Source organism: Taeniopygia guttata, chromosome 1A (genome assembly GCF_048771995.1).
Source record: "Taeniopygia guttata chromosome 1A, bTaeGut7.mat, whole genome shotgun sequence".
In the NCBI taxonomy this organism is placed as follows: domain Eukaryota; kingdom Metazoa; phylum Chordata; class Aves; order Passeriformes; family Estrildidae; genus Taeniopygia; species Taeniopygia guttata.
This window is the reverse complement of record NC_133025.1, coordinates 17,138,544-17,164,423: the sequence shown is the minus strand read 5'-3', so window position 1 is coordinate 17,164,423 and position 25,880 is coordinate 17,138,544. Positions and strand designations below refer to the sequence as shown.

The 25,880-nt window shown below is 35.2% G+C and overlaps 1 protein-coding gene and 1 long non-coding RNA gene across 2 annotated transcripts in view; one reads left to right on the top strand and one right to left on the bottom strand.

Annotated features, from left to right (window-relative positions):
- The window catches only part of LOC140681091 (uncharacterized), a 96,682-nt gene that overhangs the window by 10,735 nt on the left and 60,067 nt on the right, over positions 1–25,880 (top strand). The window lies entirely within an intron of this gene.
- TAFA5 (TAFA chemokine like family member 5) overlaps positions 19,574–25,880 on the bottom strand; it is a 673,456-nt gene continuing 667,149 nt past the window's right edge. The window contains exon 7 of the mRNA XM_072920433.1: positions 19,574–20,303. The gene's annotated coding sequence lies outside the window, so the exon portion shown is untranslated. The remainder of the gene's footprint in view (positions 20,304–25,880) is intronic.

Below are 25,880 nucleotides of genomic sequence, written 5' to 3'. Positions count from 1 at the left end.
ATTTTGTTTGTTTGGCTTTGTCTTCGTGCTGTTGCTTTTGGAGTTTTTTATTTTGTTTTTGATTTTTCTTTTTTATTCTTTGCTTACCTATGTTTTGCTTTTACAGCTATTTTTACAGTTTTATTGGCACTAGCCCAGAAACCATTGTTCAAAGTCTGCATTTTGCATAGTGTGTTTCCTTATTCTAGCCTGGGTTTGGTTTTCTACAAAATTAGAATTGAGGTTCTCGATATACTTTTACAGTCTTGGTGCAGTTTTTCCTTTCACATTCCATTTTTGTGTTCTCACACTGCAGGATACGAGGAGATGTCATTGATTGCAAAGGCTAAAACATAAGCCCCAGGTTTGGAAAACTTGGCTCCGGGAATTCTGTAAACTGGCTCTAGAGTGATTGTGGCATCTTCATTCAGGTAGACTGCTAGAACAGCAGTCAGTGGGAGCCTTCACTTCCTGCTGACCAGGACAAAGGAGCTGTGCAGAATTTTATAATCCTTTGCAATACTCCCGTACTGTGTCAGTTCCTGATATAGGGAATTCCCAGGACACGATACATTGGCAGTAAAATAATCTTCATTACTCTTCAATGCACTTATATTATGGCTATTAAAAATTTAATTAGACTTTAGAGAATACTGGTCAGCCCATTAAAATAATAAATGAATTCTGGCATTAAACAAACTTGGACAATAATAATTAGTTTTATGAAACAGAAATACATTTCTTTTGCCAAAATGATATGATAATCTCTGGGGAAAAGGCTCATGATCTAGTTTGTCTTGGATACAGGATTTCTCATTAGTCAGGAAATTATGTCAAGTTTTTGGGTAAAGCTCCTAAGACTCAAGATCGAGTCTAGTTTCCTTTCACATTTGTGTAGCTCCCAATATGGAAATGTGAACTGTTTATAGAACACTGTTGACTTTTTGAGATTCTGTGAGAGAAATTAAAGCATCTGCCCTCACTCTTCACAGAACAAGGTGTCTGTTTCAGAACTGGACATGATTGATGACATGAGTTTTAAGAATTTGAAGTTATGAAGTTTGCAATATCAAGTGCTCAGGTACCTACAGTGTGGGGACTTTTATCCTAAAATTTAATTTATAAAAAAGTATTCTGTCTTCTGTAGAGGTCATGCTGATCCCTGCATGTCAATTTGTATCATGTACATTTTTATATCTCTGGCTCAAGAGACACTTCACAAATAAATCTGAAGGAAGAATATGTGTCTCATTTGAGAAACATTCTGACAATAGGAAGTCAAAATCTTCATTTGAGGTACTGTTAATAGATTTAGGTATATTATAAAGACACAAATTGCCACATAATGTCACCTCCATATTACTTGTGAGAGTGGGATTCTAATTTTTAACAAAATTGTCACAGGTTATGAAATTACAAATGCCAACCCATATAAATGGTTAATATCAGCTGGGGATAATTTCCATTTGTTTAGCAAATTTAAGAATAGTAAAAAAAAAACAAACCTAAACTTTAAAAAAATATAATGTACTTGAAAATGTTGCAAATAATTATCTCTTTACTAACAATGTTAAGAATGTCACTATATTTTTTTTCTGGTAAATGAAAAATAGATGTCAATGCCTGTTTTTGTTCAGTATAGACTTTAATTGCTTTGCTTTCTTGTTATTTGCATTGCTATGAAAAATCCAATGACCTTTATGTTACATTAGAATATCAGAAAAAATGGAGAGACATTTCGGTCTTGAGGTGAAAAATGTTATTTGTTTTTCATGTTCCAGTCCACTGTTTGGACTTAAATCCCACATGGATGAATTTTAAGCTCAGATCCCAAGAGAAAACATGCTTATTTCTTCTCTCTCTATAGGGATGCAGATGAGTCAGAAAAATCAGTATTCATGATCATGCATAAAAAGATCCTCAGGTTTTCAATCCTCCCTTTTTGCCCCTTGAAATTTTAGACAAACCATCCTGATTCATTTTTCAGCACTTTCTTAGGAACATATTTCATATTTAAATGACCTTGTATTTTTTCTCCTTTTACTTTTGCATTTTGTATTAAAATTATAATCTATTAATTGGTATGCTAGCAAGAAGAAGCAGAGAGATTTTGGTCTTTTTAAAATTTTAATTACTATTGTAAACTGATTATGGGGAGGAGCTTTTCTATAGACCAAAATTTCCTCATTTAGAAAGAGTGGGCTGTTGTCTAGCCCAGTGTTGAGTTTTGGAATATAGACAGTGACAAAAAACTGCAGTGACTAATCACTAAGGAGTTCAATATGTACTTGTGTTTCACTGTAAAAATCCTGCTTTCTGTTAAACATCAGGTGCTTAAAAAACCCTATTATGCTGAAGTTATTATCAGTGAGTTTAGCTTACATATCAATTTTTTCTAGCCTTTCCCAGTACACAGCTACATTCTCCTCTGCAGTATGTAGGAAGCCATCTGAATTAATGCTTTTGCAGTTTAGAAAACCTCTTGTGCTACATAATTTTGCTGAATGAAAAAAGATAGAATTAGATCTCTTTTGGCAGCCTCAGTGCAACCACTCACATATGAGCTGTCCTGCTGTTTCCTCTCTGAAAAGCCATTGTGTCTCTATCATTGTAGACTTCAGTCTTGGCAAAACTGCATTGCCACAGTGTGATTTCCATGGGCTTTATTTTAAACAGAATTATTTATGCTATTCTTACAGAATCTAAATCATCATGAGAGCCTCCAGAGTGAAGGTTAATTCTGTTGCCAGCAGCTGTAGCTTCACCCTCTGAAGCTGAATCTGGTGGTGGCAGCAATTACTGGCCATTCCTGTTCTGATAAATTTGTGTTTTCTCTTTGATCAAATATGTCAGGCTTTTAATTCTGCATAATCACTGATCGCATGAAGTGCCAGACCATCTTGTTTTATCATCATTCACATCTGCTGCTATTTTCCAGTCACACAGGTAAAATGCATTGACCTAGAACATACTGTTTTAACCTCAGCACCCTTATTGTGAATGAATGCCAAATAGTCTGAAATACTATTCCCAAATGCTTGTAATTTCAAGAGATGGCATACTAGATGAAATAATTGAAAATAAATAAAAAAAATAAAAATTAAAGTAACTGTCCAGAAAGGAAAGTGTTAGAAACTAAAATAAGATGGCGAAGTTGTATCATAGGGAGGAACACAAGGCCTTTGATCTTTAAGAATCCTGTGGGTCATGCAGAATACCTGTTAAATTTATTACACACTAGAGATCTTCTGGAATAACTGGAGCATATTACTCTAATGATAAGTAAAAAGTAATAGGTAAAATGACAAATATCTTTTTTTTATTTACTTTGTGCCAAATTTGGGCAGAGAGTCAAAATTTTAAAAATAATGCATGATGATAACAGACGATCAAAAATGCCCAGTACCTCACATTTCTGATACTTATGACGTTTTGATTTATATAGGTATATATTTTCAACTCAAAGTTCTAAACACAAAAAGTTTGCGTGCAAACTGACCTTTGCATTTGGAAAAATGCCTTAATCGGACTATTTCAGAACTGTTTATTTTTTCTCCTCTCTCCACAGTGAATAAATTAATGTAACAAGAACATTTCCTCTAAACTTTGTTTTATTAGGACTGTCTTTTCTGATTCTTTCAAGAAATTTTATAGCTCATCAAAAATAATAGCTGGTAACATCACAAAATGCTCTGATAAAACAAAGCCATTTACTGCCCATTATCTCCCTACCTACATCAGTTTTTAAGCATTTACTAATTCAGAAAATAGGAAGCTCCAAGAAAAGGATCATGCTTCAACTGCTTAAGTTAAATCCTATATTTTTACAGACGTGAACATTTTCCATTCTTAATATGCCACAGTATGCATTCAGCTCTTCAAGCAAAAAGTGCTAAAACCAGGCCAGGTGATATGGCAGGGTTTATATTTGCTCTGAATTGTATCAATTCAAGTTTTGCATTATACACTCTCAGATTTTTGCACCTTGAAACCATATCTTAGAAACATGATTTTTAGACATGAAGCAGCAAAATGTCATGAGGCACTACATGTCATATTTTCAAGAGAGGAAAATTGCTAAGCTCAACCCTAGACAGGGTGGTTTAGTGGTTTATATATTTTGACCATATCCAGTAATGTATACTTCATTTAATAGTAACTTCTAAGACTGTTGTACAAATTTAGCTGTAGACTTGCTCTTTAACAAGCACTATTTACTGTACATGACAAGTTTAGAAGTTCAGCCATTTTTCAACAGTCTGAGCGATAGAACATGGTAATATTTTTGAGATGGAAGTTAGCACTGCAAAAGTTCTAATATAAAAAGGAGTATTTTCAATGGAAAAACCAGAAAGGACTAGGAAATACATTTACAAACGGATAGAAATTAACAGAGAACATTTCCAAACAGGTGGTAATAAGAAGAAAATTTTAATAGATTTGAAAGTATCCAAAACAGTGTTCTTTTTTGTCTTTGTTATAGGGTTTCTTTTGTTTGTTTGTTTCTTTGTTTGATTTATTTTGACTTGCTTCTTTTTTCTGCGTTGATCAATCCCCCATTCACACTCACACTTGTTCTTATACACTCCAGTAAAAAAAGGATATCTTAGTTCCCTTCTTCTGGTTAAGCTGCACAGAAGGAGCAATTCTGATAAAAGTAGCAGTGCAAAGCAGAAAAGATATAGCATTAACAGTACACATACAGATTATTCTCACTTAGATTAAAATTTTTCGTCTCTATTACTAATGACCCTTCTTTTGATCTGAATTACTTTTGGTAAACCCCTACATTTCAGAGTTTAATTATGAGGTAATGCAAGGAATTATATTTAGCCATTCCAAATTGTCATCATTTTTGGGAAGCATCTAATAATTTTGCTTTCTTGCAGGAGCTATCTAGCTTTTTATCATTTCACTGTCTGCTGTAAATACTTTTCAAAACATTTTGTATTCTCCCATGCTCTCAGTAGGGGCCATAACTAGACTTTGAAAATCCATGTCAGTACCATACTGTGACTATGCACTTTTCACAATGTAGCAATAGTGTTAAAACCACAATATATATATATTTTTATAAGGATAGCTAACATAGTCCCTTGGTTTCCTCTGTGGGCTTATGGACATCCAGAGAGTAAACAGTTATGTCACAGGAGTTTGACAGGAATTCAACAGAAGTTTGACAGAAGTCTTTTTTACATACATTGGAGACAAACGGACATACACAGGTATCATTCAGTTCATCTTAGGGTAGACAGAAAGAAATGCCAGAGAAATCATATCCTATGAGTACACTTCCATTCACTGAAAAATGGAACATACGAGAGTGTAGCTCAGTATAGATGTCCAGACTGTATACACCAACATCAGCCAAGACAATTTCCACCCTTGCTGTGTTTCTTGTTTTAGTAAGTAAATGGAGGCATCCGAGGGCAGGCCAATCTTAGAAATTAAGCCCGTATATAAAACTTTCATTATCAGATAATAATAGTAGAGACAGTATTTTCATTATAAAGAATTAAAAATAGCAAAATATGTTGTTGGAAAGTCTTTGAAAATATATAAATATTGTTCAATGCTTTGAGGTTTTGTGGGTTGTGGGTTTTTTAGCGTTAAAAGTAAGTCCACAAATTAACAAAACTTTAAGTCTCTTATTCAGGTTTATCAAATAATTTCCATCATACCTCTAATGGAAGATTAAAAAATACTTGATGTCTAATTAATGCTTTTTCTGACAAAATTTGTTAAACTGAAAATCATACATCTCATGGCTTCATTAAAAACTAACACTGACATTTCTGTTGCCTCTGTTATAGAACTAAATCTGTATTTTTATTAAAGAATGAGATGATGACATGTATTATGAAATATGCTAAAAACCTATTTTCCTTTAAAAACAACTGCCACCTTTTAGCTAAACATAAGCTCTCATTGAATAACTGTTCAGCATATTTTAGCTACAAAGTTGTTTTTCCGGGAATTTAAGCTAAATTTTAAATTATAACATTTACCTCAGTGCACTAGTTACAAAATCACACATAAAACTGCAATGAACTTCATTAAGAAGATGCTTATTCTTACTAGCTTTCATTAGCTTTAACAGTACGTGACATACATCATATAAACATCTTGTGCACTGAGTTACTTGTTCAGCACTGAGATGAATCATAGAGAAATATGATAATTATAGCAATATTTTCTCAATTCATGTATTAAAAAATATGCAAACAGACAAGTCTTTTTATTTCATTCTTAATTCAAATACCTTTTTAAACAAAGAATGAAACTTCATCTACAGCAAAACAAGAAGTTTCCTCCTAAGCTTGAATCAAAACCAAGACAGTGTAGCAAATGCCAGAGACGGTCTAGGGTATGTTATCCTGTTGCCATATCACTTCTGCTGAGGTGAGATTGTCACCACCAAATTAAAACAGGGCTATTTATCCACAAATATTTAGAGGATTTACCCACTGATTTCTTTTAAGAAATGGATCTGCATATCAGGAGTTCGCATACACTCTCATGTGCAGCCTGAGGGTTCAGTTGTACTGCACTGCTTGTCTATGGGAGGCACATCGTGGAAAGCAAAGCTGGAAGTGAGCCGTACAGCTAATTCCTCATGTGTGCACAAATACAACTTTCCTGAGGGGTAAATTTCTTACTTGCAAAGGATGAAATTATTGTACTTCTGATTGCTGGAGATGTGCTTTCAGAAAGTATAGACACCATAGACTCAGACCTAACTCAACTGTGCCCTGTATGCAGTGCACTGAATCACAGGGTGGAGGGAAAATTTCCTTCTAGCATTATTACTCAAAAAATCCAAGATCCTCACAAGGACAATATTTTTAGAACTGCATCCTAGAACATGTGGACTGCGAGCAGGGCCCAAAAGAGGAGCTGATGTGCAGACTACACCAATCTGTCACCAGCAGAGGCCAGCAGCACCAAACCACTGCCCTGTCCGGGAGCAAGGGATGAAGGGGAAAAGAGCTGTGGCTCCTGTAGGTAACTCTTGGAGGGAGCAGTAGCCAAAATCAGACTTGCAGGGCAGTGAGGTCACCACTGAGAGAGATTAGCAGTTTCAAAGGCATCACACAAGTGAAGGGACAGTGTATACATACAAGAAGAGACTTTGAAGGAACATACCAAAGTTTCACAAGCACTTGGCTGCCACTTTCCAAGAAACACAAATGTTTTAATGGGTAGGTGTAGAGCAATCAGCTGAAAAGGCTTTGACTACTTCTCTTGAAACCATTGCAGCTTCCTTGTTAGAATATTTAGCAGTATACTATAATGCACATTATAAAATGCAATGTAACACTTGCTGAAGGCATTACTATTCATAAGAGCTGATATTGTAGAGGTAAGGGACACATAAATAAACTACCTGCTACACTTTAGGGAAAACTACAAGTTCTTTTGTAATTATTAAGTCTTACAAATAAGATTTATGGAGTGTTTAACAAAAGATATTTTTCTGAGCAAAGGGAAGGCCTCATATATAAGAAAATTAGGATTTGCTCCTAGTCCAAATACATTTTAACAATCTATTAGTGCAATATATTTGATTAATCTAGAAAAGCCCTTCACAGGTAATATCAAACATTCGTATTCACACTTCCTAATTAAAATCTTAATGAAAGATAAATAAAGTTAAGGCTACCAGGGGGATTTGATTTTCTGCCATGCCAAGATATTAAATACCAGTGGGTTAATTTTTTTTTTTGCTAAATGAAACTGAAAGTGGACAGATTTTTGCAACATATAACTTCTTCCTCCTTTTCAAAACTTCATACATTCATAAAAGCCATGCACTTGTTTTTTAAAGGTTGTTGAATATGGGGCACTATATTTGTCTGATTCTGATACTTTACTTTGTGACAAGAACATCATACTGTTGTTGATAAATTAGCACTGAGAAATATGTAGAATGAAGTAAAATTAAAATTACTTAAAATTAAGTAACAGATAAAAGAAGTGAATGTGTTCTTTAATCTTTCAGGTGGTCATATCAATTACACTTCTGATATAAATATTTTTTGATATGCATTGTGGGTAACATTCGTATTATAATTGTGGGGAAATATTCCACTGTAAGATAAAGAAAGCAATAGAGTAGCACTTATTCTGGTTCTGTTGAAAGTGGCCCTTCTTCAACCCTAGGAATAATCTAGAAAGAGTTAAAGTTTTCTGGGGAAAGGATAAACAAAATTTGTTATTATTGATACCATTGTGGTGTGAGTTTTTTTTCTCACATTGCAAATAGAATCTTTAAATTTGCATGTGTTTTAACCTATCTCAGACTTTACACTGAAGGATAACTCTAGACTTCACAATTATAAGTGGATATTTTTTCTTTCAAGCCTTTGAATGTCGTACTGGAAACACCATTTCCTATTTATTAAATCTATTTTTAATGAAATCTTTTTTCTATGTGTTTTTAGTTATAGACAGCTCCATACTTCTTTGCTGTGTCGAGTCAAGAAAACAAAACAAAACAAAACTAGAAGAAGCCTAAAAACAACAAAAGCGGAAAAAACCCAAAACACCCCAGAACAGTTAAACCATTTAAAAATAGTTATAGAGTTCCTTAATAATGGAGAAGGATATATGAGGACCAATCTAGATTTCCACTGGGGTGACAAAAACTGTATCAAATATTGAGAAGACAATTCACAAAGAACTGCTAAAGACATTGCATGAAAACGCACCTCAAAGGCTGGGTAAAAACTTTTTTGAGCACTGTTCTTCTTTCAATGTGTGTATTGGGATCTATCTTGTAATTGTAAAATTTTCTACACTATACCACATATTTTTATAGTTATCTGATTAAAGATGTCTATTGTTTATCTATGCTATAGCTTTCAGCTTTCAAAATGTGATCAGAAATCCTTTGTTCCATCAAAGAAGATAAAATGATAAAACTAATATCCCAGTGGTAAAATTGACTAGTAAAACTACACAGAGCTTATCTGATTGAAGAAAATTTCTCATTTTCAGTTCAGTAGAAAACAGAGTCTAAACTGATAGAATTCAAATTTCCTTATATGTCTTATACACTGAATAACAGAAGATAATCCCATCTTTGTAGAGGAAAATGCTTAAATCCTACTCTTTTCCATGACCATGGAGGTGGAGTTACCTATCCCCAGTCATTCAGTCATCAGAACTGCCCTGAACTTTATTTCACATGTCTCCTTTGTTGCAAAAGGAAACCATCGAGTCCCTAGACTCTGCTACAGCTTGCTCAGTACTTGCCACTTTGCTCCAGATGCAGAAGTGTGGTTAAGAATTAAGAAACTCTAGGAAAAGACAGTTTTCAATTTTTTGGATGCAAGCTAAATAATCATCTCCCCACAACTAGATAAAAATATCCTGATTCCAATTCCATGTAATTATTGTGTGAAAAATATTAAGCTGTGCTAGAAACCATAGGGTGAACAGGAGTATATTTTGACCCCATATCTTTTGATATATAGTCGCAATGCTAACCCGCTATCTCACTTCTAACAGGGGCAAATCCATAAGTTGGAAATAGGAAGCTGCATTAAAGAGGGTTGAAAATTTCATGCAAGCAATATTTATATCACAAAAATACATAAAATAAATTTAGTGGAGCAATAACAACACCCTTCAACTCTAGAACTATTTGAGGACTTCAAGAGCCAAAGAAGTATCTTACTTTAGTAAAATTGAATTATATGTATTGTAATAAAAACATTCTTTAAATATAGATATTACTTTTAATTTCCAGATATGGTCACTAGGATGTAATATTTTTCCAAACAATTAAAATTGCTTCTTAAGATGTTCTGTAATGAGTAGTGACACACTAATGCTGCACAGTTAAAATAGATTATTTTAAAATTGAATCTAAATGTACTGTAATTCACATTCATTAAAAGAGTAGACAATTTTTAAGTCTAAATTAAACTATTCTATAAAAATCAATTCACTGTACAACAGTAACATATTACAGACCTGCAGTTAAAATTCAGTCATTTATATGGGAGAAAAACTAATCCAGCAGTAATAATTCTGTTGACACAACAACATTTATTTAAATTTAAGAAAAATAAAATACCCACATCTGCGAGACAGTCCAGAGTATCTTTAGACTCAGTAATTGTTTATTAGCCATGAAAAGACAGATTATTTTATAGACAGAAAATTTGAAACATACATTGAGAATTGGAGAAAAAGGATTACTCGGAGAAACACTTTTAACTTCCATCTATAGATTTTGGTCCCAGTATTGGATATTTGACACAAAATTAATGGTTACGTGTAAATGTATTAGATAAATGAAAAGCATCAAATGATTTACAGGTATAATTGTGTATGAGTTTATAATTACTGTTATACTTTTACTGAAAACATAATCTGATACATGCTATTTGCAGAGTTTCAGTTTAGGAGTTTTTTTCAGGTATGTTTGATTGATGAAGAGGAGTTGCAGAAGTGAATTTTTTTTCCTGTTTAATACTAAACTTTAAGCATCAGAAAGCATAATTTACAAAATTGGCAATTTAACATATTATTTAAACATTAATATAAAGTAACTAAAATCCACCTTTTATTAAGAGTAATACCATCTCCCATTGTGGAGCTTGCATTCAGTTTTATATACATCAAAGTGAAACCAGATATTTCCCATTCAAAATGTCATGAATATGATCATGATTTTGACTTTAACTGGTTTATCTCTTCCTTCTGAAAAAATGCAAAATTGATTGTTTGAACTAATGGATTGTTTAAACATTACTAAATCTGTTCCTATACCATTAATTTTTTTCAATTTTCATGCACAAAATAAAAAGACAGAAAGAGAAAGAAAGAAAGAGAAAGAAAGAGAAAGAAAGAAGAAAGAAAGAAAGAAAGAAAGAAAGAAAGAAAGAAAGAAAGAAAGAAAGAAAGAAAGAAAGAAAGAAAAAGAGGCAGTCACACTGAAATCTGACACACTTCAATTATTTTATGTGAACCAGATTAACTGCAGTGATGATTGAACTTCATACATTGAAGAAGTTGTAGAAGTCAACAATGTCAAGGCATTTAGTAGTTTTAGTTTTCAAGACTTGAACCAATGAATTAATCTGCATAAGGCAGCAGAAATATCCCAGTATTTGTTACATATGATGGATTTTCCTATTTTAAGAGTGTATTATATAAAATTGCTTCAGCATCAAGTCCTTTTTGGACAAATGACATCTGTAATTCTCAATAGCCATGACCAAGTTCAGTTTCATCTGGATGTTACTGCACTTCAAAAGATTTCTGATACTTAACTCATTCTGCAGTGCCACAACATTGAAAGACTGAAATCAAACTTTGCCAAATTTTGTTTCAGGCAGGCGGTTGAGTTTCTTAGGACCATTACTTGTTAGAAAAAACTTAAATTGTTACCAGGGCCACATCCCACCACAGGTAAGAAACATTACATTCTCTTACACTTTTAGATTCTAGTGGACTTATTTCCCACCTACATTTTAATATGTTAAGCTGTTGAGATAATTTTTCCAGGAAAACACTGACATCCCTTTGGGTAGATAAGAGACAAACAAGGTCCAGCTTGATTAAAGACTTCACTGTGAACAGACAAGTATCACATTTTGATTCCATGCTACCTGCCATCATGAAGATGGTTGACAAGAAAGCAGAGTTTGCTTCACACCTACTCAAACTCATGAAGAGAAACAAAGAACATTTATGTTAAGAACACTTAAAGGGAAGCAGACAACAAATTGCATCTTACTTGTGAAAAAGAATCAATGTATTTCTTAAGGGCTTTGGGAAACAAAGAAACTATCTTTGGGTATATAGATTCTAACTATCAGAACAATCAGATCAAAGCTCCTTGATGACACTTAGCAATAAAAGGATTCAGATAAACAGGAATGAAAATTGCCTGATGATCTGTAAGAAATGCTTCCATTAATGAGTGACATAGAGTATAGAAAAGAAACTGAAATTGTGACGGCTAGCTGCTTATCTCATCTGCTGTTATCTCTACCAGATGCCCAGATAAATGACGATACAGGGTACTTGCACAGTTACTTGCACAGTGCAGGATAGCAGTTTAGAACTACAATTTAACATCTCTTTCATCTGGAAATTATGTGTTTTCCTGATAGCAAAGTGGCCCAACAATCTCAAATATTTTCATTTATTCTATTCTAGAATAGAATGTATATATTCATTTTTTTTTATTCTATTCTATTTTATTCTATAAAATGAACTCTTCTTACAAAATATTCATGAAAGGCTTGGTCACTGTTTATTTTTCAATGGAAACAATTGTTTCATGGAAAGCATCGACAACTACTGGGACAAAACTGTAACTACGAAACTTTGCCAGTGGCCAGAGTTACATGTTGAAGATAAAGCTGTCTAAGTTTGAAATCAGTCTTATGCAAAAAATGCATGAATTTATATACTGTAATTACCAACTCTTTCTCAATTGTAGACATGATTTTTTTTTTGTTGGAACTTAAGGTCACAAATGACGTATCTGCTAGCTCACTGCATTGGTAGATTATCTGAAATTTATAAACTCAATTTGAGTCACATAGACTGTTAGAATTATATTTTCAACATGAAAAACATGGTCTCATTTTTTTCAAAAGATTGTCAAAACCTTATATTTTCAGAAGGAGAGGTTTTATATACAGGCAGTGAAGAACATTCTGCCTTCAAGACAAGAAAGTGGTTGCATGCTTGAATAAAACTTTGAAAAAGATTGGTAACCTGGAAGGAAAAATTTGAAAATTCTTCTCTACGGACTTTCTACAAAGTTACAAGGTTACATGTCTTCCAGCAATTCAAAGAACACCTGCTGATTTACTGCATGGATAGAGAATGCATACAAAGCAAAATGTTAAATGTTAATGGATTAGCATTTTCTTATCCTGAAAGATCATAATCATTACAAGAGAAAGCCAAAAATAAAGAGTAAAGATTTGAAATATACACAGACTGGCATCAAATACCTTAAAATACACATTTGTGAAACTATGAAAACCGAGAGGGACTATGGAAATAAGGTTTCATTTTGATTTCTCCTTGCTTCATTCCTCAGCAATAGGAAAGAAGGACAGGACAGCACTAATTTTTTCTCCTTCCTCCTGGTTCAGATCCCCAAAAATGTTTTTGCTTTTCACTATTAAGTGGACTCATGTCACAGCTCTTGTTCTACAAACCATACTCTTAACACTGTACCAAGAAATAAAAAAAATATATGTTTTAAATCCATCAGAAGGACCTTTTTATGTGCTTCCAGCACTGTAAGTATTCTGTAGCTGCATTTGATCAGCAGGTAGTGGGAACAACAATTCAGTTGGAGCAGATCACAAAAAAGTTAATATCTTTGTTCAATCACCTAGGGAAATGATTATACCTCTACAATCAGTCTTGTTGAAGCCATATCTCAAGTCCTGTGTTCAATTCTGGGCCCCTCACTTCAAGAAAGAGATTGATGTGCTGGACTGTATCCAGAGAAGGACAATGAGGTTGGTAAATTGTTGAATGTTGCTGTTGAGGCGGTCGTGACACAAAGCAGAGACCACAACCAGTCTCAGATGGCAGCTCTTTATTATCGAAAATGGCTGACCTTTTATACACTTTCTAATTGTTAATACTTCTACCCCAACTATTGGCCACAATAAATCAACATAGCACCATTGATGAAAAGTAACAGTGACTTCAGCTAACTGTCTAAAAATACTTTATCCACCTGTGAAGTTCTCTCATCTTTCTTCGATTCCTCTCTTGTCTTGGTCTCCTTGGTAAGAGCCTTGGAGAGAGCTCCTTATCAGCTTCTCCTTGCTTCTCAGCTTCTTCTCGCTCCTTTAGCTAACAGGCCCGCTGTTAGCCCCTTCCACAGCTGAAGGAGTAAGTCCTGTGAGGGGCAGCTGAGGGAGCTGAGGGTGTTTAGACTGGAGAAAAGGAGACCTTATTGCTCTCTACAACTCCCTGAAAAGAGGCTGTAGCCAGGGGGAGTTGGCTTCTTCTCCCAGGCAACCAGTGACAGGACAAGAGAAACTGGCCTCCAGCATGCCAGGGGAGGTTCAGATTAGACACAGAAAGAATTTCTTCACTGGAAGAGCTGTCAAGCATCAATACAGACTGCCTAGGGAGGTGGTAGAGTCACCATGACTGTCAGTATTTGAGAAACAGCCAGACATGGCACCTTGTGCTTGGTTTAGTTGACATGGTGGTGTTCAGTCAAAGAATGATTCTAAGAAGGATAAGACTAGATCCTGCCTCTCAGTGTACCTAACATAAATGGACTGTGATATCCAGGTTCTATCTATCTATATGTATGCAAAATTGCTCATCTCTTGCTTTACAAAGACAGTGCAATTCTTTTACTTGCCAGCTGTATTTTGGTAGGTATTTTCTGCTATTCAGTACAGAACATGGAGTGTGACAGGAACCTGACTCTAATCAGTACTGTCCTAGATAGAGAAAATGGAGATTAAGCATATATATCCTGAAAAAGAGTTGGTTGTTATTCCTGATTTTAATCTTAAACCACAGGTCATTGCATTACTTGATCTTATTAGTTGTCTAACTGTTTACTGTCTGTATAATTACTGAGTATTAGAATAAGATAAATTATATTTTTCTGTATGGTAAGTTTGTTCAAAAAGCATATAGAGTTGTTTCACTGGTACTTCTGAGTAGATGATGTCACTCATGTTATTAGCTGAAGATTGAAGCAGAAGACATTTAAATGGGATATGGATCACTATTTGTGACTGGTTTTCACATGATTTGCAGTTGAAAGTCATCTATACTGATGTAATTGACTTATTATAACATATACTTAAGTTTTCAATTTATATATTAAATGTTTACGTAGAAGCATACATATTTTATATTGAAGAGAGTAATATATCTTACCTTTCTTTTTTTACAACCCACATATAAGACAGAGGGAAAGGAGTAATGACTAAATGGGAAAGAACTAGAAATGTTTATCCTTCCTTTTTTCAGCAGGGTCAAAATCAGAATATCAGCAAGATTTATGGTACTTCTGAAATAAATAAATAAATAAATAAATAAATAAATAAATAACATTTTGTGAAGTATAATCAGAGTAATTGAAACCTAAAGCTTGTTAATCTACAGTGGTTTTCATCTTCAAAGCACTACAAACGCAACAATTTCCTCACTATTTCCCAAAGAATGTAGCTTGCCCCATGAGAGGACTGATGAAATAGAGGCAGCAGGCAGAGAATGACCTCCAAATTGCTCTCTAGAGTCTCAGCTACCATTAGTCAGAACAGAGTGTAGGTAACATTTTCAAAAATATCTCTGTGATTTAGGAGCTGCCAGGCTGGTAGATGAAAACTGGCAAAATTTCTCAAGCATCTGAAGATCACAACACTCCACAGTGATCTGTTTACTTCCTCAGTTCAGAGTTAATTCTTCTAAAACAACCTCCGATGTTTGCTTCTGCATACATGAATCAAAATGCTAGATTTTCTAAAACTTTTCAGACACAGGAATGTATAGATGTGTGTCCTCAAGGCATTGGTGTACATTGGGCGACTAAGTCTTCTTGCCTCTCATCATTCAGTCCCAAGTTCTCCAAGATGTTTTGGGGAAAGAAAAAGAAAAGGGACTAGACTTAGGAACCTGAAGGAAATTATTGATTTTCAGAAGCTGACATTCAGTATTTTCAAACTTTTCAAGCTTATGAACTAGAATCTCAGAAAACTTTTCAAAGGTTTCCCTAAAAAAATATGCTTTCTAGGATACTAATATGTACTAAGTAAATCTTTTTAGCATAAACAGGAATCTCAGAGCCTATACTTTTGCACAGTCCAAAATTATAAATTGCCTTAAAACCTACCAGGAACATTAGGATTTTAAAACTCTCTGGCTTTCTGATTTTTACAGTCTGAGAAGCAAGTATGAGGGCTTGTCCTTCTGCGCCTGACAAGGAGATGAGTTAATTCAGTGGACATTTGATTAAAAATGGGAACATTCTTAGGAATGGGAACTAGAGTAATGTCTCATTTATGTTCCCTGCATTACTCATTATACTTTCTTCCAAAGGGAGAATGAAAGTCAAGGCCAGGTCTAAGAGGAGAGAGCTATCAGCTCAAATCTTCCAAGCCTGAAGGAGAGGACATCTCAACTTTCCTGACACAGCACTGTCCCTCTGAGAGTTCAATGAGAGTATAGCTTAGGTTCCTCTCAGGGCTTAGACAACATTTGAGAAACAGATCAAAACCAGTATACTCCTATAGAGTTAGTGTCCTTTTTTTTCACAGTGTGTAATTTTAGATGTCTCTGAAATGTTCATGATATCACCAAAGAAGTGGAGTCTTACAGCGTTAGATTTCTGTGCCTATTCTTGTCTTCAGTTCCTTTTAACTGTTTAATCTCTGCTAAAGTATTTAACATTATGGTCATTAGGAAAGCATTTAAAATGTTGTGACATTGTTTTTTCTCTCTATGTTTGCAAAAATTAAGTAACTTAGAAGACATTTTCATTTAGAAGACAGAAACAAGACATGATGTAGACCTGTAGGTTTGCTGAATTGAATCAAGGGGGCATGATTTTCCTGATAAAAAGCACTTTTCCAGAAGTTTTCTTATTAAAGTTTGCACTCCTGACATGGTTCTGACTGCAGTGATGCTTTCTTGCAAACACATTTTGAAACATGAGTGAAAAACCTCTAATGATACACCATAAAAATTAGCCCGAAGATGACATTATTACATGAAGCTTTTGTATCAGATAGCTCTGTATGTTACAAATACCTTATGGCAAAACAGAAGTTATGAAACTGTGTATAAGTGATAATCTCAGCTGCTCAGAAATTGAAACAAGATTTTTTTTTTTTAAAGTGTTGACTGGATTAAAATACCTGTGAATTTATTAATTCTTAAATTCTATTTATTACATATTTAGTATTTGTGTTCTGGGTTTTGAATATGTAGCATATAAACATTATTTTCTCTAAAACTCAATACTAATAAAAATATTTTTTTATTTTGAAATTAAAAACTGAGAGTATCTTGAAATGTAATCATGTTGAAACCCACAGCTTTATGAAAACAACCAAATATTATAACAATAAATTTATCAGCATAAGCAGCACTGTTCTTGCATAATGAATTTCCTGCTCATAAAATTCATTTTATAGAAGTAAATAATGTACCTTAAATTTAAAAGCAGTTAAACATTTTATAAACACTCACTTTATTGATTCAAGTGCTTCACAGCAATTTTATCCTTCAGAATGACTCTCATGTTTCTTTACTATTATCTGAGAGTCATTTTGGGCTTGTTTTAAACATTTCTTTTTTTTCTCTTTCCTCTTAAAAACTTGAATAGCTTCTGGTATCCAACAGCTTAATGGTAGGAAAAAACAGAAAATACCTATGCATGTGGGAATTTTTAATCCCTTTTTGAAGATGAATATACAAATACATTCTGGAAGCAAGTAATGGACCAAGATATTTTACCTTTTATATATATATATACATACGTATATATATATATATATATATATTATGAATCAGGAGTCTCTGTATGTGACACTGGGCATTAATTCACTTGAGGAATGTCTGAACATCCTTAAAACACTGAAAACAGCTGTCCTATCAACACACAGATGCAGGCAAGGTAGATATGAAGAACTGGGAATGAGACATAAATCCCTGCAATACTCTGCAGGGAGGCAGGAGAAATTCAAACCTCACCCTTGGGGCATCTACATGTGGTTTATGTACATCTTGTCAGCAAGGTTTAATAGCTCCAGATCATGCTAAGTTGGCAACATGTCTTCTGGTTTGGAAGTTATCCCATCCTTCAGGCTTAGAATACATCCAGAGCACACTCATTTCCACCTGGAAGTAACTGTGCAGCTGTACCTTACAGCTGAGATATGGGATACTAGGGTAGAAAGGAGATACTGCATTCCCTGGTTTGTCAGCAGCAGCTGTTTGCCTCACAGCAGTTGCCAGAAATCTAAAAGTTACTGTCAGTTTTCTCTCTGATTCTGTGTATCCTTGGGGGTTTGACTGCTCAGGAAAATAATATTCCCTTTAGTCTTTCTGTTCTTTGGTTTTACTACATTCATAGATTCACAGAAAGGACCTTTTTTCCTGGGGCTGTTGTGGCCATTGCATAGCCTCTAAGTATGTTTCCAAAACTGATGTTAATCCCTGAAGCCTTTTAGCAGTGTCATAGAACCAGCCTGGTGTATCAGGCTTGACTGAACCAGGGTTTTTCAATTTACAGTGAAAAGAAGTGGGAAAAAAAAGAGTGGGTTATCAAGTGAATTCTATGTATTCTAAACAACAACCAAAACAAACTCACAATTTAAATAAAACAAAATTTTAAAAACCAAGCAGGAGTAGGTTAGGCCAATCAGAAATTAAAAATGTATAAAAAATCCAGAATGCATATTCTATACCATGAAAAAAAAAAAAAAAAAAAAAAAAAGTGGTCTGAAATCTTGTCTAAAAGCTCTAATAATGTGCCTTTGAAGTAGTATGATGCTACAGGAGTTCATATTGGAAATCTTTTAGAAGGACAGACAGTCAATCTGTCAGGGTGGTGAGTGCATTAGTCAGCCTTAATAATCCCAACCAGCCTCACCTGAGGCCTCCACCCACAGCCATGGGCCAGGAGCTGTATTTAAGCTCTGCCCTGGCCACTTCCTCTCTCCTTAAGCTCTGGTGCTCTGTCTTGCTTAGGTGTGCCTGGCTACAGGAACCTTGGGACTGGTGTTTGACCTGTGGCTGGCTTGACCTTGGTTCTGCCTGGTAGGTCCAATGCTCATGGTCCTGACTGTGACCTACGGACTGACCTCGGTCTTGTCTCATTGGTGTGCCACTGTCCTGTGACCTGAGCTTTGGGTTGAGTCACCATCCTGGCTGGGTATTGTGAGATAAGGCTCTGGCTTCTGTCCCTCCTGGCTATGCTATCCCCCTTGGCTTTGCAGCCCTCAGGGAGAAGCTGGTCTTTGCTGTTCCCTGGGAGGCTAAATGTCCAAGTACTCAATGGTCTCTCACAGACTTTGTTTTACTTTATTTCTTATAGTGACTTTTTTGGTTTTATACCATAATTAACTTATGTAAGTTAAGTAAATAAGAGGTGTGTTTAGCAAAATAGAAGGCTGAGCGCCTGAGATTTAGGTCTGTTGTAGTATGAGTGAAAGTTATGTTTGTAAAGTGCTATAGAACCATACCAGGACTGAGCCCAGTCTTCTGCTGTTTCCCTGCAGGAAGCATTTCTGGTATGTAATATAAGTATTTAAAACGTACTCTTTACTTCAGCCAAGTTGAGATGATGAAGCAAAAAGCATGCAGAGTTTGAACTGCTTCTTAGTTATTTGTCAACAGACATTCTTGAAAGTAAAATGAAAGCTAAAATGCCTAAATCTATATGAGTCATATGAGTGATGCCAAAAGAATGTACTAAAAATGTCTCTAGGTATTGTGAAGCAGGAAAAATAGTTATTTGCTTGGGAGAAGCTCCATGGATTACTCCTTGTCACGATCCGCTTCTAGTAGGGTGTCGTGATGGTTCGTTAGCCAATCCCAAAGTGCAAAAGACAAACAGCAGGGGACTATCAGTTTAATCACAACAGATGCACCTTTATTAAGGGCCAAAATAATAACAATAAATGCGATAATGGGGTCAGAAAAGAAATAAAAAGGAGAGAGAGGAGGGGGGATGGGAATAGCTACCAACACAGACGAGGTCTTCATTGGTCTGGACGATGGGGATCAGTCTTGTTGTGTTGGGGAGAGTCTCCAAAGTCCTGCCCAACCCAGGGGTCCAGTTATAGTCCACAGAGGGAAAAAGGGGGGGAACATGCCTATTGAAATTGCTCATCCAGGCAGAACAAACACGATGACAAATAAGTCAATTGAAGTTACTGGAGAAAAACAAGTCATGTCATTTCCCCCCCCCCCCCCCCCCATTCTCTGTGGTAGGGGTCTCAGTCCTTGGGGAGAGGGTTCTTGATCTCCATCTGTCATGGTGGTAATGAGGCAGATGAGGGGTCTGCAGTGAGAGACCACCAGAGTCACCCCAACAGTTCATTTGGCTTAAAGGTGGAGAGTGAAGCAGGAATTGCAGTAGGTCGCTCTGTGCTGGGTCTTCGCCAAGTCCTCGCCAAGTTCTTGCCGGGCCTCGTTGGGAACAGAACGTAACGGTACAGCAGCTGCACCTGCACTGTTGCCTTCTCCAAGCTGGAACTGCAGTGGGGGAAGGGAGTTCCTTCTCGTGGCAATCGGCAGGCAAATGAGTGAGGGTCTTCAGATGGCCTCTTACACTCCTGTATATACTAGAAAACCTAGAAGACATTTGAATTCCTGATTTGAGTCTTATAGCACAAGAAAACCTTGGTGATTATCAGAGGGTTTAAAGGGTTTTAATAGCTTAGAGTTTTGATTGTGGTAGTTTTGCTGAGGTTTTTGTTTAGTTGGTTTTTTTTGGGGGGGGGGACGAGGGAACTTGGGGAATTTTTTTATTGTTTTTTGGGATTTGGTTTTTTTTGGTTTTGTTTTTTTTTTTTTGATATCTTAGAGTAATAACACTGTAGAATAGACTGATACCACTGGGTTCCCATATGCAATTTGGTATGGAAGAGAGTAGGAACCCCACACTGTCTGCTCTACCTCAAAGAACTGGATTTCAGTTTTGCAGCTACATTTAGGTGTGCTCTCTAATGCATGACTTTGAAGAAATCCCTTTTGCTTCTTTCTACCTTAGTTCTTTGCTCATTTTTATAAGAGAAACTTTTCTTGAAGTTGATGTCTAACTTCAAGTGAGTGTAGGAATTTACCCTTTAATAACATTTCCTAAGAACTAACTTAGAAGAGTCCAAAAGATGTAAAAGAGTTGGGAACTTATTCTCTTGTTACATCTTTTCGTGCTTTGCATAGGATCCTTTGCCTCCTGGCTGTCTGAACCAAGGAGAACAGTAAAGAAAAAAAAGATGGGTTTGGGGTTCTGAAGTGACTGAGAAACTAAACAACTCCAATGAAAGCTGAAAAAAAACCCCAGAACTGAAAATATTTTCCATGTTTTTCTGTTTCATTTAGGTTATCTAAGATGTAGCCCATTGCCATAGCGGCCTGGATAGTGATTTCAGAAATCTAAGGGCTGAAAAAATTGTCATGAGTAATTTTTATGGTGCTATGGGTTCTGTTCTTTAAAAATATGGATTTTAATTTAAAAATAATCAATAGAAAATATAGAAGTTGTGTATTCTCAGCTGTATAAAAGGGTTCTACAATTTTACAGTGTGAAAATGGAGGGATTAAACTGCCTTTGGAAGGGCAGACTGTAGAGAAACTTTAAAAGTTTTATCAGAGTTTTGCTAAATATTTATACTTAGAGTTTTGAAGTATCTATAATATAAGTCTATAAGTTTTAAAACTACTGATATTTGCATATATTAACTTTTTAAGCTTTGCTGTAAAAGAAGCAGCAGAGTCAGAGAAGAGTTCCTGATATTTTGCTAGTCATTCCATTAATAGTTTCTTGTGTGAAGACTACCAATTTTTATCTTGAATTTAAGGTTCACAAGCAAAACCATATTTCATTAAATCAGAGTAATTAAAAATAAGGAGACTACTATTTTAATTTCCATGACTTACTGATAAGTGTACTCTCCAAAATAATAGTGGCCTCTCTGAGGGTGATGAAATGTTAGATTACTAACTTTCAGAGTCAGATGAATTAATTTATTGAACAGAAATAGTTATATAGCACATCTTGATAATTGCAATATTTTGGAGCTTTTACAGGAAGCAGTGTGAATCATGTCTTTGACCTGCAGAAATTACCAGGTAATGGTGCAGTCTGTTTACTCTTCTTGCTGTGTCAGTTTTACTAATTAGTCAGTTCACCCATTATGTTACTGAGTTGGACTGTAGATGGCTGCTGTACATGGAGCATCTTAGGTAAACCAATTTAGCTCCCATCTCTGATACTGACATGCTATAAGATTTACTGGGTTTACTGCATTGGATTCAGCTTTGGAGATTTTGTTAATTTTTTTTTTTTCATGTGCTGGTGGCATCTGCATATCATTTTTGCCCCTACAGAAAGAGCTCACAAAGCGTCTAACACAATATGTATCTCTGAAGTTCTGTTATAAGCCTGGAAAGCCAGGGTGCTGTATTTCCAGTAAATACTGCCAGACCCTTGACTGAAGGGATGCAAGCCACATCTCCTCTAGTTCTTCTTAGTTACTGAGAAGTTCTTAGGCATTGGACTCCATCTGAATGATATGGCAGGGGTTTTTGGGAAGAAAGATTATAAAAAGCATGACTACCACCACAGAGTTGTATGAGAAAACCCTTAACCCTCCCTATTTATTCCCAGGGAGGAATAAACAAATTTAGAGGCCAGGATGTTTTTCCTAAACATTTCATGTTCCCAGTTCTCCTTGTCCCATGAGCCAGTGTTGAATCGTAGCTGTAGTCTTGACAGGCATTTCTATGATTGCATAAGACACAGCCTTTAATTTAGAATATAATAATGTAATGTCATCTATAATTGACATAATAGTCCCTCTATAATGGATATCTATCATAACTATTGTTCCAATGTCTTGGTTTATTGCAAGATACAGTAATATATAGTGATGTAATTTTTGAAATATTAAATCAGGAATGTAGATCATGAGTACTTCAGTTATCCACTTAGATATACACTTAAATTTCAATGGTTTTCAGTGAGTGACTGCTCAGTGGGTGGCTAAGAACATCTAAAAGGAGACTTGCATTGCTAAACATCAGACTGCTGTTTAATTTTAATGTCCTTTTGCGGGAATTTATAAACCTTTTACTTAAGATAGGTACTTTTTTGTCTCATCAGGAGTTTTTTTCTTAAGTACCTACCAATACAACATTACCTGGAAATACATTTTCTGTCCTACTATCAGAAAAATGAAGTCTAAAATTATGGGTTTAATTTAACATATAAGATATGAGGCAAAATATCAGTTGCAAATAGCAGCCTGAAAAATGTCTGTTGACAGCAGTATGATGATTTGATTCCTAGAAATTCCTACTTTGAAACATTTTCATTGCAGGAATGTTATCACTTACATCCAGTTTTGCTATGCTTGAAGCAGAAATAGGTTTCTGTTAGCATTCCTGGATCTGAATTTCATGGAATAATGGTAGCAGTGGTACTAGTTCTTTTTATGACCAAAAGGATATCGCATTACATATGTGAAGTTAATTTGATATTCCCATTAATATTTTCATCATAATAGTCTTAATCAGGAATAGCCTCATTAGCAAAAAAAAAACCCAAAAAGAGGCAGCCAACCCATAAACAATTGATACCCCCAAGTACTTGTGGTCTGAGATAAAGACAGTGAAGTAGGTGAAAGGTTGGGGATGCAAAGGCAATCACAGCCTTTGCCAGCTGAGATGGTGACTAAGCAGTAATCATGTTGGAAAACAAAAGTTGCCCCACTTCATCCTATAACTAAGGTTTTGATGCTGATCATGTCACATGATATGGGATATCCATTTAGCTGATTTTAGTCATCTATCTTTGCAGTGCCCCTCAATTTCTGGCCCACCTGCAGCCTAATTCTGGGAGGCCACAGTGAGGGAAAAAATTCCTTGATGCTGTGCAAGCACTGTTCAGTAACAACTGAAACACAGTTATATTATCAACACTGGTTTAGCTATAAATCCAAAATACAGCACCAGATGGGCTGCTATGAAGAAAGCTAGCAGCTTTCCATGCAGACACAGTACAACTTGTAATGGTGGAAATCACTTTAACTGGGCTGTAATTGTGATTGGCAGTTGAGCAGAAGAAAAGACGGAAAAAATATGTATTTCTTGTTACACTGCATTTTCACAAGGTGTTAGAGTTCTGTAGAGCTATTTGAATATATTCATTTTCATCTGCTTCTTTTTCTACATTATTTGATTTCTTAGGAAGATTTTACTTCGCGAGGATCTGTTAGTGAACTTAGGACAAATGTAACATAATAAAACAAATAGTCCCCAGTCTTTCAAACAAAAGTTCACTTTGAATTTAGAAGAGTTAAGAAGGAATTCGGGAAGGGAAAAAAATAATGAATCATATGAAATGTTGTTTTATTTGAGTGTATGAAAACAAAGTAGTTGGAGAATCAACGTAATTTTAATAGCTTGGCAGAGTTCTCAGCACTAAAAATATGTATTATCTGCAACCATTTTTTCTTTAATTACTATCAGGAAACTGATATCTAGGTCCAGCTAAAAGAAATAAAATTTTTGGATCTCATGCTTCAGTGCTAGGTTGTCCTTGAGAAACTCATGAAAAATGCTTGCCAGGAGTTAAATACAAGAAAGAGTTCATGCTCTAATTGACATGAAAACATTACAATAACCAATTATTCTAAGGGGTCAGAAACCTGAAAATAGCCTAACTTGAAAGATGTTTTTAGTATCATAGCTTTTATGCATTCTCAACAACAGTTTTTTCAACAAAATGCATCAGTGTCTCACCTTTTGAAGAATAAAAACATAATGTTAAAATAGAAAATCTTTTTAAAATAGAAAATCAGAGGTGAAGTTTTAAGATATTTTCAAGAACTGGATAATCAAATAGGAGTTCATCAGAATCAATGCGTACAGAAAGCTGCTTTGTCAGAAGGACAGCACAGATTTTAGGGAGTGTATTGTGATCATAATGATCATTATTATGACTGATGTAAATCATGTAGTGGAGGTCAACTTAGGTCTTTTTGGGTAACTTTAGTGATATCAGGTAAGATTATTAGACATAAAATTGTATATAATTGTGGCTTAAATGTAGATTGAGTTGCAAGTGGAGAATATTGAGTTTTAAGTGGAAAAAGGTCACCAAGTGAGTTAATTTGCCAATAGATAAATAAACATATCCATTTCTCAAATTACAAATCTCTAATATTAGTCTACACATGTCATAAATTCTCATTACTCTTAACACACATCTTTAAATTCATATTAACTTTCTGATCTGCAAAACACTAGTAAGAGGAAGCATTTGAATTCAGCTCAGTTTAAATCATTAAGCTTACAAAGCTGTAAGTTTTATTTCTCTGGCTTTTGTTTCTAAAAAACCACAAGCTTAAAGGTTAGGTCTTTTCTGGTCTCAGGGTTATACTATGTCATGCCTACCACTCAGAATTGACATTAAATATGTATTTTTTTTAAAGACTAAAATTTTGTTATGTGTGTGGGTATTTCTCACATTGTTCAAGATCTCCAGGAATTTGAGGCCATTTAAGATTACCAGTGGACAGACCTATTTATTGAAAAGTGATGACATTGTTGTCACCATTGTATAGTTTGTCAACCCTTCAGGCTTTTACTTGAAGTGTTTTGTTGTTACTGATTCTCATTTCACCTTTTTTTTTGTCCTATTTCTCCTGTGTTTTAACAGTAAAATGACAAACCTATATAAAGCAAGAAGATAAATAAAGTTAAAAATCACTGTAAATCACTATGATTTGAGAATTTTGGTAGGTTGGCATGTTAATCACAGAATGGGTAGGACTGGAAGAGACCACCATGGGTCATCAGGTCCAACCTTCCTGATCAAGCAGGGTCATCCCACAATACATTGCACTGGATTGTGTCCAGATGGTTCTTGAATGTCTCAAGTGAGGGAGGCTCCACAACCTCTCTGGGCAGCCTGTTCCAGTGCATAGTCACTTACACAATAAAGAAGTTCTTCCTCATGTTCAAGTGCATCAGTTTCTGCCTGTTGCCTCTTCTCCTGTTGCTTGGCATTGAGAAGAGCCTGGTCCATCCTCTTGACAGGCTCCCTTCAGATATATGTGAGCATTGATAAGATCTCATCTCAGTCATCTCCTCAGATTTGAACAGGCCCAGTTCCTTCAGCCTATACTCAAACAAGAGATGCT